This window comes from Mastomys coucha, unplaced genomic scaffold (genome assembly GCF_008632895.1).
Source record: "Mastomys coucha isolate ucsf_1 unplaced genomic scaffold, UCSF_Mcou_1 pScaffold15, whole genome shotgun sequence".
Taxonomy (NCBI): domain Eukaryota; kingdom Metazoa; phylum Chordata; class Mammalia; order Rodentia; family Muridae; genus Mastomys; species Mastomys coucha.
In genome coordinates, this window is record NW_022196897.1 from 126,894,673 (window position 1) to 126,911,559 (window position 16,887).

Below are 16,887 nucleotides of genomic sequence, written 5' to 3' on the forward strand. Positions count from 1 at the left end.
CCTTCCTTTTCTTTTCCCTCCCCTCCCCTCCTCTCCCCTCCCTTCCCTTTCACTCGCCTCTCCTCCCTTCCCCTCCCCTTCTTCTTTTCTTTTCTTTTCTTTTCTTTTCTTTTCTTTTCTTTTTTCTTATCTTTTTTCTTATCTTTTTTCCTCTAACAATTTTTTTGTTTTGTTTTTTTTGTTTTTTTTGTTTTTTTCGAGACAGGGTTTCTCTGTATAGCCCTGGCTGTCCTGGAACTCACTCTGTAGACCAGGCTGGCCTTGAACTCAGAAATCCACCTGCCTCTGCCTCCCAAGTGCTGGGATTAAAGGCGTGCGCCACCACTGCCCGGCAACAATTTTTTTTTTAACATCACCCTGGGGTAGATTTGGATTGGTTTTGACGAGAGGAGAGCCATATGCTGTTTTGTCCTTCGTTTGGAAGAGAGGTGAATTCCATGGTGAGCAGGAGCCTGGAAAACCATCAAGTAGCCTGGATCTTTTCCTCCAGACTGCCACGTAGCTCCCTAACTGCAGAAGACTACTGTCTAGACTCCAGCTTTTCCTGCCCTCCCCAGGCATTGTCCTACTTCCCTGTTTGGATGATCACTGTAAAGTCTGCCTTTCTGACCACCCCACAGTGCCCCCCTCACCCAACACTTTTCCCTCCAAGCTTCCTGTTTTTCCTTTGTTCTTGTGATCCTTCTTCAGAACACACCTCCCGAGAGCTGTTCTTATCTCTTCAGAGTCATGCTGCATTACTGCCTTGCAAAAACAGAGCAAACCTGCTAAGCTTAGAGGGTTAGGAATGACTTGAAATTTTGACCTGTCAACTTGCAGCATTGCAGCTCCTTCAGGTGGCTCTTCTTTTACTTATGGGGAAAAGAGCTACTTAATTCTACCTCTTTCATTTAAGGGCTTCAGGGAGAATCACTGCACAGCTTCTGCTGCACAAAGCAGAGGACAGAAAGCCCTGCAAGCACACTCAGTTCAATTTTGAGGGAGCAGCACACAACTATGGCACAGTACCGACATCTCGCTTGCACATTTTCATTATATAATTTGTGTTTCAGTAACTAAATTTCTTAAATTCTTTTCAAGATAAAATTATATTTATAATGACAAAATTATCAATTCATATTATATTAAATACTAATTTAAAAAATTCATTCACAAAGGTAAAATAGTGGCCACTGAATTATCTGCATGGAGACTTGCTCTCATAAAACTATGGACCACCACAGAAAGTTATTTGGGGGTCTATAGAAGAGTATGAAGTTTGCTGCAGAGAGTCATGATTTTAAGCTTCATTGTATTGTTCTAAAATTTCCTTTGAAGAACGTACCTGTTTTAAATAAGAGTTTTGACAGTTGCAAGAATTCCTGTAGCAACAAATATAGATAAGGAACTTGGAAGCTTAATCCATTTATACAAACATTTATTTACCGTATAAAGGCAGCTATCTATAGAACTCTAAATTTCAAGCATCTTTAATATTGACTGGTAGATACTTGCTGAACAAGAAGGATTGGAAAGAGAAAGAATGGATATTCTTAAACTTAAGGCGTTCAGAGTGATTGGCAACTTGATATGCCTTTAATCTATATCTTAAAAAATGTTCACTCTGTTGTAATCTTAAACAATAAAAATGTGTAAATTATGTAATTTATGAAACGATAACGAACAGATCCTTTTAGAAATGCATCTTCTGTGCAGATCAAAGCAGGCTGCACAGGTGGGACACCTGGAAAATGACCTCTAGAGATCAGAGCAGAGTTTCTCAGAGTTTATGAGTTTCAAGTCCCAACTATTGTCTGACATTTGGATGCAGCAGATCTTGGAGTAGGCATTGAAGTGAGAGATGTGACTGTGGAATGGAACTCCTAGAAAGCCAGTGTCCCTGCAACATGAACTTGTGTGAAAGAAATCTATCGATGGACATATAAGTGGATTTGTGCAAATATTAAAATTATGGACAAGGGGCTGAAGCAATGGCTCAGTAGTTAAGAGCACATATCGCTCCTGTAAGGAATGTGAGCTCTGTTTCTAGCCCCCATATCAGGTTATTCACAATTGTCTATACCTCCAAATGAGGCCCTCTTTTGAATTTTATGGGTAACTTCTTATATCATCTACAGAAACTCAGACAGCCTCACATACATACACATAAATAAATAGATTTTTTGTAAAGCATGGACAAGTCACATGTCATGAGAACAGGTCAAATACGTATGCATTTCTGGCCTTTCCTCGGAGTTAGCAGGGTTTTTTATTTAAGTTATAACTAAGGATATTTGATTGAATTGCAAAGAGCACAGGAATACATGACTTGAGTGCTATTAAAAATGTGAATTCTTATATTAGAAGAAAGAAAGAAAAGACAAGTAAAAGTGAGAATAGTATAAAAGATTTGAAAAGGTGGAAACTTGCTGATGGAGAACACGTGGGCTGAGACATAAGTATTCTAAACTCTCATTAGGACAGCACAGGGCTCCTTGCATGAGTATTTCACATTCTCAGTGTATTTTCGTGAACATCATTTAAGATCTTTCTCTTGTTTCTTCACCCACACACACTATTGTGTTTTGCTGCTGACCTCCCTGGAAGGGACATTGTAAGACTTAAATCATTAATGATGATGAAGTGCTTTTGAAATTGGAAACAATGCTTCACCTCTAACACAGACACATCTAGAAATTGCTGCACACATAGTATAGACTTGTCAGGCTCCCTTCAGAGGCCCTCCATCAACCATGCTTCCCACTCACATCAGGAGGAATTACAGCTGTGGATTTGAAAGTCCATCTGATTCTGTATGGCTTATATATGCTTCTGTTACAACATTATCTTGACACTTTGTATGCTCATTTGTTGGAGGATTTTAAACCCTTTGTAATCAAGAGCAACAGAAGTGCCTACTACTAGCACTTTCCAAAGGTGGTGTCATTCTGATTGAGGATGAAAAACTTGATATCCTGAATACAAGTCTTGGGATGGCATGTTCATCTTACTTGTTTGACCTTGTGTGAGAAGGGCAGTGATTCAGAAGTGCTCATTTGACACACTGTCTAATGCTTTAACCATCAGCATTCTCTCTCTCTCTCTCTCTCTCTCTCTCTCTCTCTCTCTCTCTCTCTCTCTCTGTGTGTGTGTGTGTGTGTGTGTGTGTGTGTGTGTGCATGCATATGAATGATCTTTTTTCCACTATTATCAGGAAGAAGACACACCAATGATACAGCCTTCCTAAGTAATACTGGGGTTGAGCAACCATCCTGTCTTCTCATTCAGTACTTCCATGTTTGTAGCTTATGAGTTCTCTTGGAGCATTTCTGGGCAGAAACCCAAGTCGCTTTGTTAAACATTTATTCTTCCTGAGAGGGCTTTTTCACTTAAAAATCTAGTGTGATGGAGATTGGTTGTGACATCTGTCATGTTACCAAGCTCCAAGATTGATTCCTGTGGTCTACTTGGTTTGATGGAAAAAATCTTGTCTTCTCTTCCAGTCTACCTATCCTCTTCAAATATGATGATTATAGATCAAGGTGAGGAGGTGATTAACTACACAGCTTCCTCTTCATTTATCCATATGTTGAAAAGTATGGGGAGAGGAATGATGGCAGCAATCTACATAAATCTTTGAAGTTTTGGTTATTGAGGTTATACAGGCTTCAGAAGATGTTAGTTGAGATGGAATTATTCAGAAGACAGCCCAAATATCCTATTTCAACTCCAAATGCCAAGCACCCTCAAAGATAAACAAGTAAATATAATTCTCATCAGTTTCTTTTGTTCAAATAATAGACATATTCTTATATTTTGGAAATTCCTAGCAAGACTTTTTATTGTCTTACCCCCAACTTTTATTTGGTTTTGAGAAAAGTCTTGCTGTGTAGCTCAATGTGGCCTATAATTTACTATCTTGCTCAGGGTTTCCTCAAACTAATGATCATCATTCTTTAAGCTCTCAAATGTTCAGTTGCTGTTGTGGGCCACCACACCTGGCTCATTCTGTTCCCTATATACTCTGACAGCTCGGGCTACCTGAAAAAAGATGCTGAACCACAGATGAAAATAAGTCTACTCATTTCTGAGTGACTTATTTCCTCGGTGATTGATAGGACCAGCCAATGGTCTCTTATGCTCACTGGGGGCAGACCATGATTGTTAGAAGGTGTTAAATAGAACAGGAAGCAGTTTGACTGCTCAAATAAACTACAACAGGGACCAATTTGATCAAAGCTCAGTGTCCCAGTTGGTTTTGTAGAGAAAAAGGTTTTTATGATTGCTCAGAGAATATTAGTCTTGAAAACCCATTTTTGTTCATCAGACTCATGGAGGACTGACTGCTGAATGTGTTACTTTGTTCAGCTCTAATGCAATGGATCTAGTTTTGTAGCTACAATGTCCCCTGTCTGTCTATTTACACTTACTTGCTGTTAATGGATTCAAGATGGAAAATTAGTGACTAGAAAATTGGTGACCATAGAAAAGGGACTGCAACATTTACTTATTTAATCTGACCTGGAATGGAGCCTAGAAAATTACTCTTATCCTTTGTAATGATTTCCTATGTCTTAGTCAATTGGGCTTCAAAAGTAAACTATCAGCCTGCTAGGAGAGCTCAGTTAGTGAAGTGACTGCTATAGAAGCATGAAGATCTGAGTTTGATGCTGAGACTCACATAAAAAAAATAAAATAAAATTGCAGTGTAGTGGCACATTCTGTAGTCACAGAAAGAGCCAAAGACAGGCACATCTAGCAGTTCAATGGCCAGCCAGTCTAGCCTAACCATAGAGCCCCAAATTCCAGTGAAAGACCCTGTCTTAAGCCAGGCAGTGGTGGCACTTGCCTTTAATCACAGCACTTGGGAGACAGAGGCATGTAGATTTCTGAGTTCGAGGCCAACCTTGTCTACAGAGTGAGTTCCAGGTTCCAGGACAGCCAAGGCTATACAGAGAAGCCCTGTCTCAAAAAACAAACAAACAAAAACAACAACAACAACCAAAAGACCCTGTCTTAAATAAACAAGATGGAGAGTTCATGAGGAATGATATCCAAAGTTGGTCTTTAGTGTCCTTATGAACACACAGACACATGTTCCTGCACACAAGTAAGAATGAACATTCAGACACTCAGATAAACACATATACAAACACACACAAACACGTACATATATATGTATGTATATATATGCATATGTATGTGCATATGTATATGTATGTATATGTATATGTATGTGTATGTATATGTATATGTATGTGTATACACACACTGACAGCTTGGGCCAGCTAGAAAGAGATGCTGAACCACAGATGAGAAAAAGTCTACTCATTTCTGTGGGTATAGTTCTAGGTGATTGATAGGACTAGCCAGATGTCCCTGAACAGTTAATTTCTACTTTGAACCTGTTGCCTTGAGAATTTTTACAAGATCATTTCTTTCATAGAATTTGACTCTGCCTTGAGATAATTTTGCAGGTTTTCAAGGCCATAGACAATTTGAAACTTGAATAGAATGATTTTTTTTTTTTTGTCTTCATGTTAGTCCTGAACAACTGAAGTAGGGGCTATCTCAAAAGCTGTTGCCTCTATGTGATATATGTTCTTCTAGCTAGGCTGCCTTGTCTGGTCTCAGTGGGAGAGGAAGCACCTAGCCTGCAGAGATTTGAAGTGCCAGGGTGGGGATGCTCATGGCAGGAGGGGGGCCCTACCTGCTCAGAGGAGAAGGGGATGGATAATGGGGAAAGGACTGTGGGAGGGAGTGGCCAGAACTTGGGCACTGAGCAGGATGTAAAATGAATAAGTAAAAAAAAAAAAGTCTTTGTAGAATGTGCATAGCGTTATTGGCAAAGAAGGTGCTTTCGTGTATCAAACTGTTCCACTGAAGTGGTTGGACTCTAAGGTCTCCTTCCTCCCCATATCCCTCCCTTCCTGAACAAAGTTTATTCACCTTGGGGCTGGAGAGATGCCACAGTAGTTAAGAACTCTTACTTCTCTTGTAGAGATTCTGAGTCAATATGAGCATCCACATTGGGCAGTTCATAGTCACTCGAACTTCAGCTACAGGGCACCTGCATTCACAAGCACATTAGCCGTCAGTGCACATGCATAAACTTGTGAACATTTTACAAAAATAAAAAAAATGTAAAACTTTATCCATCTTGGTCTCTAATTGATATAAATGAAGAGACAAACCCTTCATATTTAGTTTATAGGATAATATATATTTATAAGTCTTGGTATATGAGTGAGAGTTTCTGAATTTCAGGGTAGGAGGTTGATGTTATCAATTCATATTCAGCATTGTACAAATTTATATATTGGGGAAACTCAAACAAGAATCACATAGTTAGAGAGACTACATATTCTCATGGCACATGCTTAACTTCTTTTATGTCATGGTCAGCATACTGAACATTGTCATTCCTTGCCTCATGTGATTATGAGGTTGCCAATGAAATGTATAAGAAAGTGGGGATATAGTGTCCAGATTGACTTCATCTTTTTATGCAGGTTTTCAGAAATAAGGGTAATTTAATGAAGCTGGTATTCAGAACTGTGTGTCAAAGGTGTCATAAGCACACAAGGGACAGGTCCTAGTCCCAGAAAATAGTCACTTTCTTGGGAATACACCACTCCTGTAGTGCCTGGAAAAAATTACCATCAAATTTAGAGGTTTGGTCTGTTGCAGCCATAACTTAGGGCTCAGATTTTTAGAAGGAAAAAATTTCTGTGGTTTATGCTGGGTTTACAGGATGATCTCTGTACTACTGACAGACTCTGATCTCTTAGAATAGAGGAGAAATTAAAATACAGGGTAAAGGAACCTGCTTGTCATCATCAGTCAACTGGCATCCTTATATTGTTACTTTTAATGGCTTAATCTCCTGCTCAAGAGACAGCCACATATCCAGGTGTTTGTCTGGACTTGGACTTTACTTACTTTTTTTCTAGCAAGTATTTAATGCATTTATGTCAGCTATTTGAATTCAATACTGCTATTTTGAGAGAAACTGCCCACCTGGTGTAGTAATTTTTTCAGTCTTTTCCATTTTTTTAATGTATTTGCTTGGATTTCTTTCATACATGCAATACAACTTGAAGGCCATATTTCCTGTCTAAATATGTGAGCCCAAGTTAGACCTGAGTATTCTGCTGTTCTCTGTCTTCCATTATTAGTGTAGTTTGTAGTTCTAACACTTTTGTTTCTTGGAATTCACATTTAAAATATATGACTAGTTAGTGGACTTAATAGAGAGGATAAAATGGACAAAGCCAAAGGCTCTCTGAATTGTGTTTCCTTTGGAGGCTGTTTTTTCTTTTCTTTTCTTTTTTTTTTTTTTCTTTTTTGCGAGTCCCTCTCTCAGCTTGTCTGGTTCATGTCACCATCTACACAGTTTAACATGATTCTCTCCCTTTTACCCAGCCAAGGATGTTTCTGTTTGCTCTAAGTGAGAATGAACTGAGCCCTCATCTCAAAACCTCAAATTGTTTACCATGCTCTATATGGAAGACCTTCAATAGAATTTTAAATAGTATATGCAAAGAGAAGTCTAGTCAAACTGATTTTAGTTGTCATATAAATTTATTTAACTGCTAGAGGAGAGAGAGGGAAAGATCTTTTTCGTTTCTATTTCTTCATGTGCCTTGCTTTGGCTGCCACTGGCCTTCAGTAAGGCTACAGCCATCACATTGCTGGACTAGTTTATAGTCAAATGGAACCCATATGTACATACTGGTGTACTAGGACAGGAGAAGCTTGGGAGAATGTAATAATGGCTTTACATTTGACTTTCAGTTAATGATTTTGTAAACTTGCAAAATGTTCTTCCCTAAATAGAGCCAACTTCTAGTTCCTTCCTGGAAGTGAATAACAGGAAGAAGTGATGAGTGGAAGGGAAACCCAGCATGATACTCAACATCCTCTAACCTTTAATCACAAATGCAAATTTGTATTTACTCAGATGGAGAATTGAAAAGCCTTGATCTATCTCACATGGCATTACATGGGAGCATTAGAACACAATGCAAGTTTGAAAGATAGACCCAATAAAATAGCATGGTTGTGAATTATTTAATTGTACTTTAATCTGGAATTTTAATTTTAAAGGTACATGTGCCTCTGGAAAGTATGTTAAACTCTCCCAAAAGCTAATAATCTAAATATTTCAAAATGGCTTTCTTTTAAAAATTTATATGAACTTTTTTATTAAAAAAACTTGCAAATAAAAAAAAATCACATATGAAAGATAACCAGATTCAAAATCTGAGGAACTCTGTACATTTAGAATAGAAACAGGGGATATTTATATTAAGTTTTATATTTAATTATCAAATATGATTTACACCCATATCCACCACCAAACCCAAAATATACATGACAGAAATAGAGCAAGAAACACAGTTAGCTTTATATCCTCTTTTATGACCTATTACCTGCTTCAGTTCTTCCATGCTATTACTTAGCCAGCTATTCTCTTTTTCTGTATCCATATGTACATTTGTTTACACACATACAAATTATATATATATGTATATATATATATATGTATATGCATGTATGTAGATATGTATGTATGTGTTTATATATATAATACACACACACTCTCTGTCTCTTATATGTGGAATTAAACTAATGTGTGTGTGTTTGTATGTGTGTGTGTGTCTGTGTGTATGTGTGTATGTATTTACATTCAGAACACTAGCTAAACAGTATCTAAATTACAAATATTGCAGCATTAGGCAAACCAAGAACTACTGTGATAGATAGATAGATAGATAGATAGATAGATAGATAGATAGATAGATATTAGCAAGGCTCCTGTAATGCCCTACTGAGGTGGTACTATTAGAAGGTGGCAGGAGCTTAAAGAGGGGGGTTTAGAGGAAGGAAATCAGGGCATTGGGATGGTATTGGAGCCCCAGTCTTTGCCTTTGTATTTTTCTTCCCTGCTGCTATAAGGAAAGCAGCTTCCTCTATCATGATTCGCATCATGCTCTACAGATTCACCTCTGACCCCAAAGCAACTGAGTGGAGTGACCATGCACTGAAACCTTGGCACTAAGCAAGGCAAATCACCCTGACTTATGAATTAATAGGGATTTTGTCACAACAACAGGAAGCTGACCAACACATTCAGAGATGCTTAACTTAGGAAATCACCCAGACTAGGATTTCAACCAGAAACTGCTAGGCTGCTGCAGTGATCCACAGGCAGCCAAGTAGAGAAAATCAGCCTCCAGAGACAGGAAGACTGCCTAAAGCACCTTGAAAGGAGAAGCAGAGCCAGCATGGCAGCCTGAGCAAGACAAGAACTAGACCATCACTTCCTGATGAACTTGCAGGCTTGTAAGACCCAATATGTCTCCCTACGGGTTTTTTGTATGATTTTTATCCTGTCTTTTCATATGCACTCTGTGCAGACGAAGACCTGAGGGAGCTCATTCCTTACAAACTAGAGGCTGCCAGTGAAGACCTCAGTCATGTGTTTCTATCACTTTATTTTTATACAGGATTTATGTAGGATTCATGCTTGCCTTGAATTTACTGTATAGACCAGTCCAGCTGTACACTTGTGATCCTCCTGCCTCAGCTTCTACAGTACTGTGATTTTTTTGTTGTTGTTGTTTTCAAGACAGGGTTTCTCTGTGTAGCCCTGGCTGTTCTGGAACTCACTCTGTAGACCAGGATGGCCTCGAACTCAGAAATCCGCCTGCCTCTGCCTCTCATGTGCTGGGATTAAAGGCGTGTGCCACCACTGTCCGGCTGAGTACTGTGATTTTTAAATTTGCCAGCTTTGTGCTGGATATTGTTCTCTTTTCTTAAAAGAGGAGGGATTCTATGTAATGATGAATTTATCAAAGAACAAAATAAGGAAGGAAGGAAGGAAGGAAGGAAGGAAGGAAGGAAGGAAGGAAAGAAGGGAGGAAGAAAGGAAGGAAGGAAATAAAATATCAATAGCTACTCAAAGAATCTTGGGAACAATTTAAAAGAAAGACATTTTCTTAAGTGAAAAACTATTTTACTTTGTTGGTATTTTAAAAAGAGTTAAGAAAAGTATATTTATATCGCAAGACAACATTATTTTACATATTTTACAGTTCTGATAATATACCTTGTTAGAGAGATTGTTATAAAATGTATATTCTCATATATGGCAAGTGGGATTAAAATGATTCTTTTGAAAAATAATTTGACACTATATTTTAAATTATAAACACCTTATTTCAGTAACAAAAATCCTTAGAAATTATATGTCAACTACTATGAAAATATTAGACACAAAGATACATAATTTAAATATTAAAATATGAAACTTATTTTTAGAGGATATTGGTAAAGTAATTCACTTTCTCAACTTGATAAATTATTAAGCAACCATTAGGGAGAACTGTGAAGATTATACTTCAGCAGAGAAAATTGCTTTTACTTATGACACATAATGAAAAATAATGGTGACTGCATTCATATCATGATAAAATTATATACAAATAATAAATAATAATAGTAATAACTTATCAAGATTCAGACTGTTTTTTGTGCTTTAGGGCCATAAGTTACTTACATTTTATAGCTCCTGTCAGTGCTTGCACTGTTTCTAATTTTTGTTTACAGATGAGGACTCTGGACACATGTAGATTAGATATTTGATTGTATGGTACATAGCTTAGTTGCATTTTAATTCAACTGATTTAACACCAGGTAGAATATTACAAAGCAAATCTGATGTTGGCAATGTGCATTAGGCATCAGACTATTATGAAAGTCTCACTCCTCTCAAAACTCTTCTGACTTTGGATGTCATCTGTACTTTGGGAATCTATGGGCTAACTGCATTGTGACTTACTGGTAGCTATAAACCCTACATTTCTCTCAACAGTCTCAACTTCAGTGATTTTTAAGAACAGTTTATAAATAATAAAGGTTAGCCAACTAAAGACTCTCATAAATTTGGAGTAGAGATGGACATTGTATCCTCTCTTCATGGAATCTTGGAGCATCACCCTACTAATATAAAAATGTGCCCACCAATGGAGAACTTACACTGAGCTTCACTGAGAAGATTTTTATCAAGGTCTAGTTTCATAAGTATGATGGTTTGAATCAAGGGCCATCTCTGTTGTATGTTTCCTCCACAGGAATAATATTGATCTCTTTAATGATCAGCTTCTTGCAGCTAGCCAATCCTTTTATTTATGGTATTAGTACAGCATAGGGCATAACAAGAATCTTAAAGTTTCTCTCTGAGAACTGAAAACAGAGATCAGATATATTTTCTGATGTACCACACATGTCTTTTAGATATTAGAAGTCACTGATGTAAAGATGACCTAATTGGAAAAACACTGGATTCTGTCTCTCTTCCAGCACTTTTTAAATGCTGATTCAAAACATGTATAGACATTCTTCCAAGTCACCTAATCCTCCTGCTCCCCTCTGTAACTCTTACAGCCCTCTTCAATGTACCATAGACCTAGGAGATGTGAGACTCTCAGGACTCAAAGGGAGGGACCTTACATGAAATGCCCTACAATGGAGAGAGGGAACTTGTAGAGTCTACCTCCATTAAAAAGACAGGACATCAAGTGGAGGGATGGGGTTGCCATCCGACTGCCAAAAACTCTGACTCACTCCCAAAGAACTGCAGGGACAAAAATGGAGAAGAGCCTAAGGGAAAGGAGGTCCAGTGACAGGCCCAAATTGGGATCAAGATCAAGGAAAGGCTTCAAGGCCTGACACTACCACTGATGGTATGGTGTGCTTACAAACAGGAGCCTAGTTATGGCCATACCACCCTGAACATGTCTGATATCATCTGATGTTGAAAACTAAGAAGGGTTGAGTATGGTTAGTACTTGGATGGAAGACAAACAGTAGCCTAGCATTCTTGACCTCTGAAAGACCCAACAAGCAGCTGGAAGAGTCAGATGCAGATATTTACACCCAACCAATGGGCAGAAGCCAGTGACCCCTGTGGTTGAATTAAGTAAAAGTTGGAAGAAGCTGAGGATGGTGACCCTATAGGAAGACCATCAGTCTCAAGTAACTGGGACCCCTGAGATCTTTCTTTCATACACTGAGCCACTAACGAGGCAGCATAAAACCACCTGATATGAGGCCCCCAACACATATACAGCAGATGACTGCCTAGTTTGAACTCAGTGCAAGAAGATACACCTAACACTCAGAGACTTGAGGCCCCATGGAATGGGGACTCTGCTGGGTGAGGGCAGGGTGGGTTGGGGACATCCTCTTGGAGATAGGTGGGGATAGAGGGAGAGATGGGATGAGGAACAGTCAAAGGGTGGACCAGGAGGGGGTTAAAGACTGGGCTGTCTCCTGAGAGGCTCTGCCAGTGCCCAACTAATACAGAAGTGGATGGAGGCTCAGAGCCATCCATTGGAATGAGCACAAGGTCCCCAATGAAGGAGCTAGAAAAAGGACCCAAGGAGCTGAAGGTCTTGCAGCCCCATAGGAGGAACAACAATATGAACTAACCAGCACCCTCAGATTTCCCAGGGATTAAACCACCAACCAAAGGGTACATATGTTGGGACTCATGGCTCCAGCTGCACATGTAGCAGAGGATGGCTGAGTTGGTCATCAATGGGAGGAAAGGCCCTTCCTTGGTCCTGTGAAGGTTCTATGCCCCAGTGTAGGGGAATGTCAGGGCCAGGAAGCAGGAGAGGGTAGGTTGGTGAGCAAGGGGAGGGGAGAGGGAATAGGTTTTTTGTTGTTGTTGTTTTTTTGTTTTTTGTTTTTGTTTTTGTTTTTTTTTGGAGGAAAAACTGGGAAAGGGGATATCATTTGAAATGTAAATAAAGAAAATGTCTAATAAAAAATACTGGACTGTAAAAAAAGATTAAAGAACAAAAAGTAAAATGAAAATAAAAAATAAAACATTTCATATGGTTTTAAGTCTTTTTTTTTTTTCCCCAGAGGCAAAAGTGGAACGGAGCACTGTTTTTCACTTGGAAAGATCATGAAGTTGTTCTTCAATCTTAGTGATTTGATTTTGTGGATTATGTTTACTTTTTTTTTCTTGAGGGGGTTCTGGATTTTCAGAATGTATATGTAATATATAATTTTGCATTCCCACCAGCAGCACTTGGGCTGTTCAGTCATTACTGTATTATTTTCAGCAATTTGCACTGATCGTTTTAGTCTTGCTGGTTTTGTGGACTTTTTTTTTTTTTTTTAGCGTTTTTCTTTCTTTTTTTTTAATTAATTTTTTTTATTTATTTACATTTCAAATGTCGTCCCCCTTCCTGGTCTCTCCTCCACAAATTCCCACCCCATACCCCTTCCACCTTGCCTCTAAGTGGGTGCTCGCTCCACCCCTGCCTCACCCCTCTAGCATCCCCCTTTGCTGAGGCAACAACACTCCATGGAACCAAGTGCCTCCCCTCCCACTGATGCCAAATAAGGCAGTCTTCTGCTACATGTGTATAGGGAGCTATGGACTGACTCATATATACTCTTTGGATGGTGGTTTAATTCTTTGGAGCTCTGAGGTGTTCCATTAGTTGATATTGTTGTTCTTCCTATGGGGTTGCAATCCCTTTCAGCTCCTTCAGTCCTTTCCATAACTCTTCCATTGTTGTCCCCAGGCTCAGTCCAATGGTTAGCTGTGAGTATCTGCATCTGCTTTAATCAGGTGTAATGCCAGAGAAGTAGTTGAGAGCTACTTTGTAATAAACAAGCAGAGGAAAAAAGAGAAGTGATAATGGGCTTGTCATGGGCTTTTGAAACTTCAAAGACTACACCTAGTGACACACAATCCCCAACAAAGCCGTACCTCCTAATCATGCTAACCCTTAATCATTTCAAACAGTTCTATTCCTTGATGACTAAGCATTCAAATATATGTATTTGAATATAATATTCAAATATTATATTATATATAATTATAAATGTATATGTGTATGTGTATATACATATATACATATAAATATACACATACATATATATGTATAAATTTTGCCTATGAGGGTCATTCTTATTCAAGTTATCACACATGGATATTGATGACTTTATGTGATGACCTTGAACTCCACTCTGCATAGCAGAATCTTTGAGCAATATGTTCCATGTCCTTTCTCATCTTGAAGAAGCAAGTACAAGTAATAAAACTACCTAAGGAATCTCTACAAATGCAGCCTAGACACATTTCTTGCTGTTTCTTTCCTGTGCTAGAGGCTAAATATGTTAGGTCAAGTTATAAAGTTCTTTGAAAATAGGTTGAGGATGGACACTCACATTTTATGTTTATAGAAAGCCTCTGTTATAAATATACATATATATATACATATATGTATATATATATATATGAGTAACAGTTCTTGGCATTAATTGTAAGAATATTTTAAAACTTTTTTGAGATAATTATTGATTTATTGGAAGCTATAGAAAAGTTACAGAGATGTCCGATGTACGCTTTAACCTTTTAAAAGACTATAGTACAGTAATGAACCAAGGAGGTTGCCATTGGCTTTAAAGATATAATGTGGTTTCTGCTTTTATTATCTTTTTACTGTATACTGGTAGGCCATTATGTGAATATAGGACATTATATGAATTTGTTTAAATAATTGATCAAAAGCAAAATAAATTTTTTCATCTCTCCTTTTTTGCTCAATTAGATGAGGCACCTTTGAACATTTGTATGCATGACTTGTGAAGATATAACTCTTGACTCCTGTAGCTAAATATATAGCAAGGTGATCACTCATTATCTTCACTTTGGTTAAGAGAGTCCTGGATTTTCAGAATGCATATGTAATATATAATTTTTCATTTCTATCAGCAGCACTTGGAACGTTCAGCCATTTCTTTATTATTTTCAGCATTTTGTACTACTCAAAAATCCTTGCTGGCTTTGTGACTATTTTTTAAGTTTACTTACTTTCACTTGTGTTTACTGGTGTTTTTAGTAGATATGTTGTGATACCTTATCAAAGTCTTTTATTTACTTAAAGATTGGTGATTCCGTTTTCTTTGTTTTAAAACATCTACAGTCAGCTGCCTATATCACAGATCTTCTGTTCTCCCTCTCCCCTGCCATAGTGTGGATTGAACCATCAGCCTCATTTTGCTAGACACAAACACTCCTAACTGAGCTACATCCCCAGTTTACCCGTGGCTTTCTGTGTGCCAGTTAGCAGACCATGGGTGTGCAGTGTGTTCTTAGGCCCATTGAGTCTATACTATGTACAGATTTTTCTACTTGACATTATTCCTTGAACAACATAAGTTATTTTACATAGGATTAATGTATTTGGTTTTATAATCAATGAACAGTGACCTACATATTCAGGAAGAGGCCCATGGGCTATGCTCCAGCACTGTGCCTTTTTAAAGGAGTGACTTAGGTATCCGTGGACTTTGATGTGGGTATAGCCTTCCAGGAACCAATTATCAAATTGCTGAGGGAAAATGATCCATCTGTCAAGTAAGTATCCACTTCAGAAAAATCTCTGTCTTTTGCCTGTCTTTTTAACCAGCTACTTAGGTTGTATTTTATTGGTGCATTCTAGAGTCGGTGTGTGTTCTATATGAGGCCTTTTTCAGATACACAGTTTGTAAATATTTCCTTCTAGTTTACATACTGTCATTCATTTTTTAAAAACAAGATCTTTCAAAGAATGAATGCTGTAAATCATTTGAAGTCTAATTCATTTACTTTTATTGTCCTGTGAACTGTGATTTTGCTCTTCTGGCTAAGAACTATTCATGGCTGTGACATTTTGATGATTTTCTCTTAGTTGTTTCTGCTGAACATTTTTTAACTTTGTGTTGGACACTTACACCTATAATCAGTCTGAGTTAATTTTGTGTAAGGTTTTAAAGAGACACTGTGTTCATTTCACTTGTGGGCCTTTAGTTGCTCTAGTGCCACACTGGAGAATGGCTGCTTTTTCTCTGTTGATTTGGGGTTTTTTGTTAGTCTACCCACACATCTGTGGTTCTCCATTTGCTTCACTGATGTATGTGTCAGTCTTTCCTCCAGGGCCTCGAAAGCTACCTCAATGTAACTAAGCAATAAGACTTAAAGTCTGGTACTATGGTGTCTCTCACCCTCTTCTTCCTCTCGATTGTCTAAGCCACTCTTCTTTTTTGTTATGCAATTTTTGGAATAATATTTTCTATCTATAGAGTTTTTCTGATTTTTTTTTTGAAGAAAGGTGTTTATTAGGAGTGATGAAGTTATACATAGAAACATTGGACTCAGGAAGCTGAAAAATCCAGTCTCTTCTCCAGGTCTGGGAGGTTTTAAGTCTCTGAAGCATCTTCCTCATCGAATTTAGGGTTGGTCAGCTTGACGAAAGCTAGAATGGTTTACTGTTCCAGAACCGATGTGTGCGTGTCCTGACTAAGCTTTGAATTTAATAAGCCAGTCAATCCATCAGCACGGGGCAGGGGCGGGGGGGGGGGCTGTGGATAGAGACAAAATCCCACAAAGCCTTCTTTACAAGCTGCTAGCCCTCACTGTCTCAAGAGAAGAGTGAGGAAGAAGCTGGCTGTCTTGAAAATGCATACTTATTACCAACCCTTGGCTTCTCTCTCTGTCTCCCTAAAAGGCAGTCTGTCTAACTCTTAGTGTCTCCTTTCTTGCTCTAAGAGGTCACCCTAATTGCTATTAGGGGCTTGTGGGAATTGACTGCTTTTAACTGCTTCTAGCTGAAAAGGGGTCTATGACTGAGGGACAGCAGTCAGAGTGCCTCAGAGGAGGGTCTTTCTAAGGGACTGCGTTAATTAAACCTTAACCAATGAGAATGATCCAGAGCATATGACACCTGTTTGGAGATGGTGCACGTCTTTGGAGCTTTCATATGAGTATGGTAACATCTTAAGATGTACACTGTGGAGTCCATTTGTCTGGCTTAAGGGATCCAAGAGCCTTTCTAC

General features: G+C 38.3%; 1 protein-coding gene across 12 annotated transcripts in view; it reads left to right on the plus strand.

Moving 5' to 3' along the window:
- Macrod2 (mono-ADP ribosylhydrolase 2) overlaps positions 1–16,887 on the plus strand; it is a 1,944,357-nt gene that overhangs the window by 1,188,908 nt on the left and 738,562 nt on the right. The gene's annotated exons all lie outside the window — the stretch shown is intronic.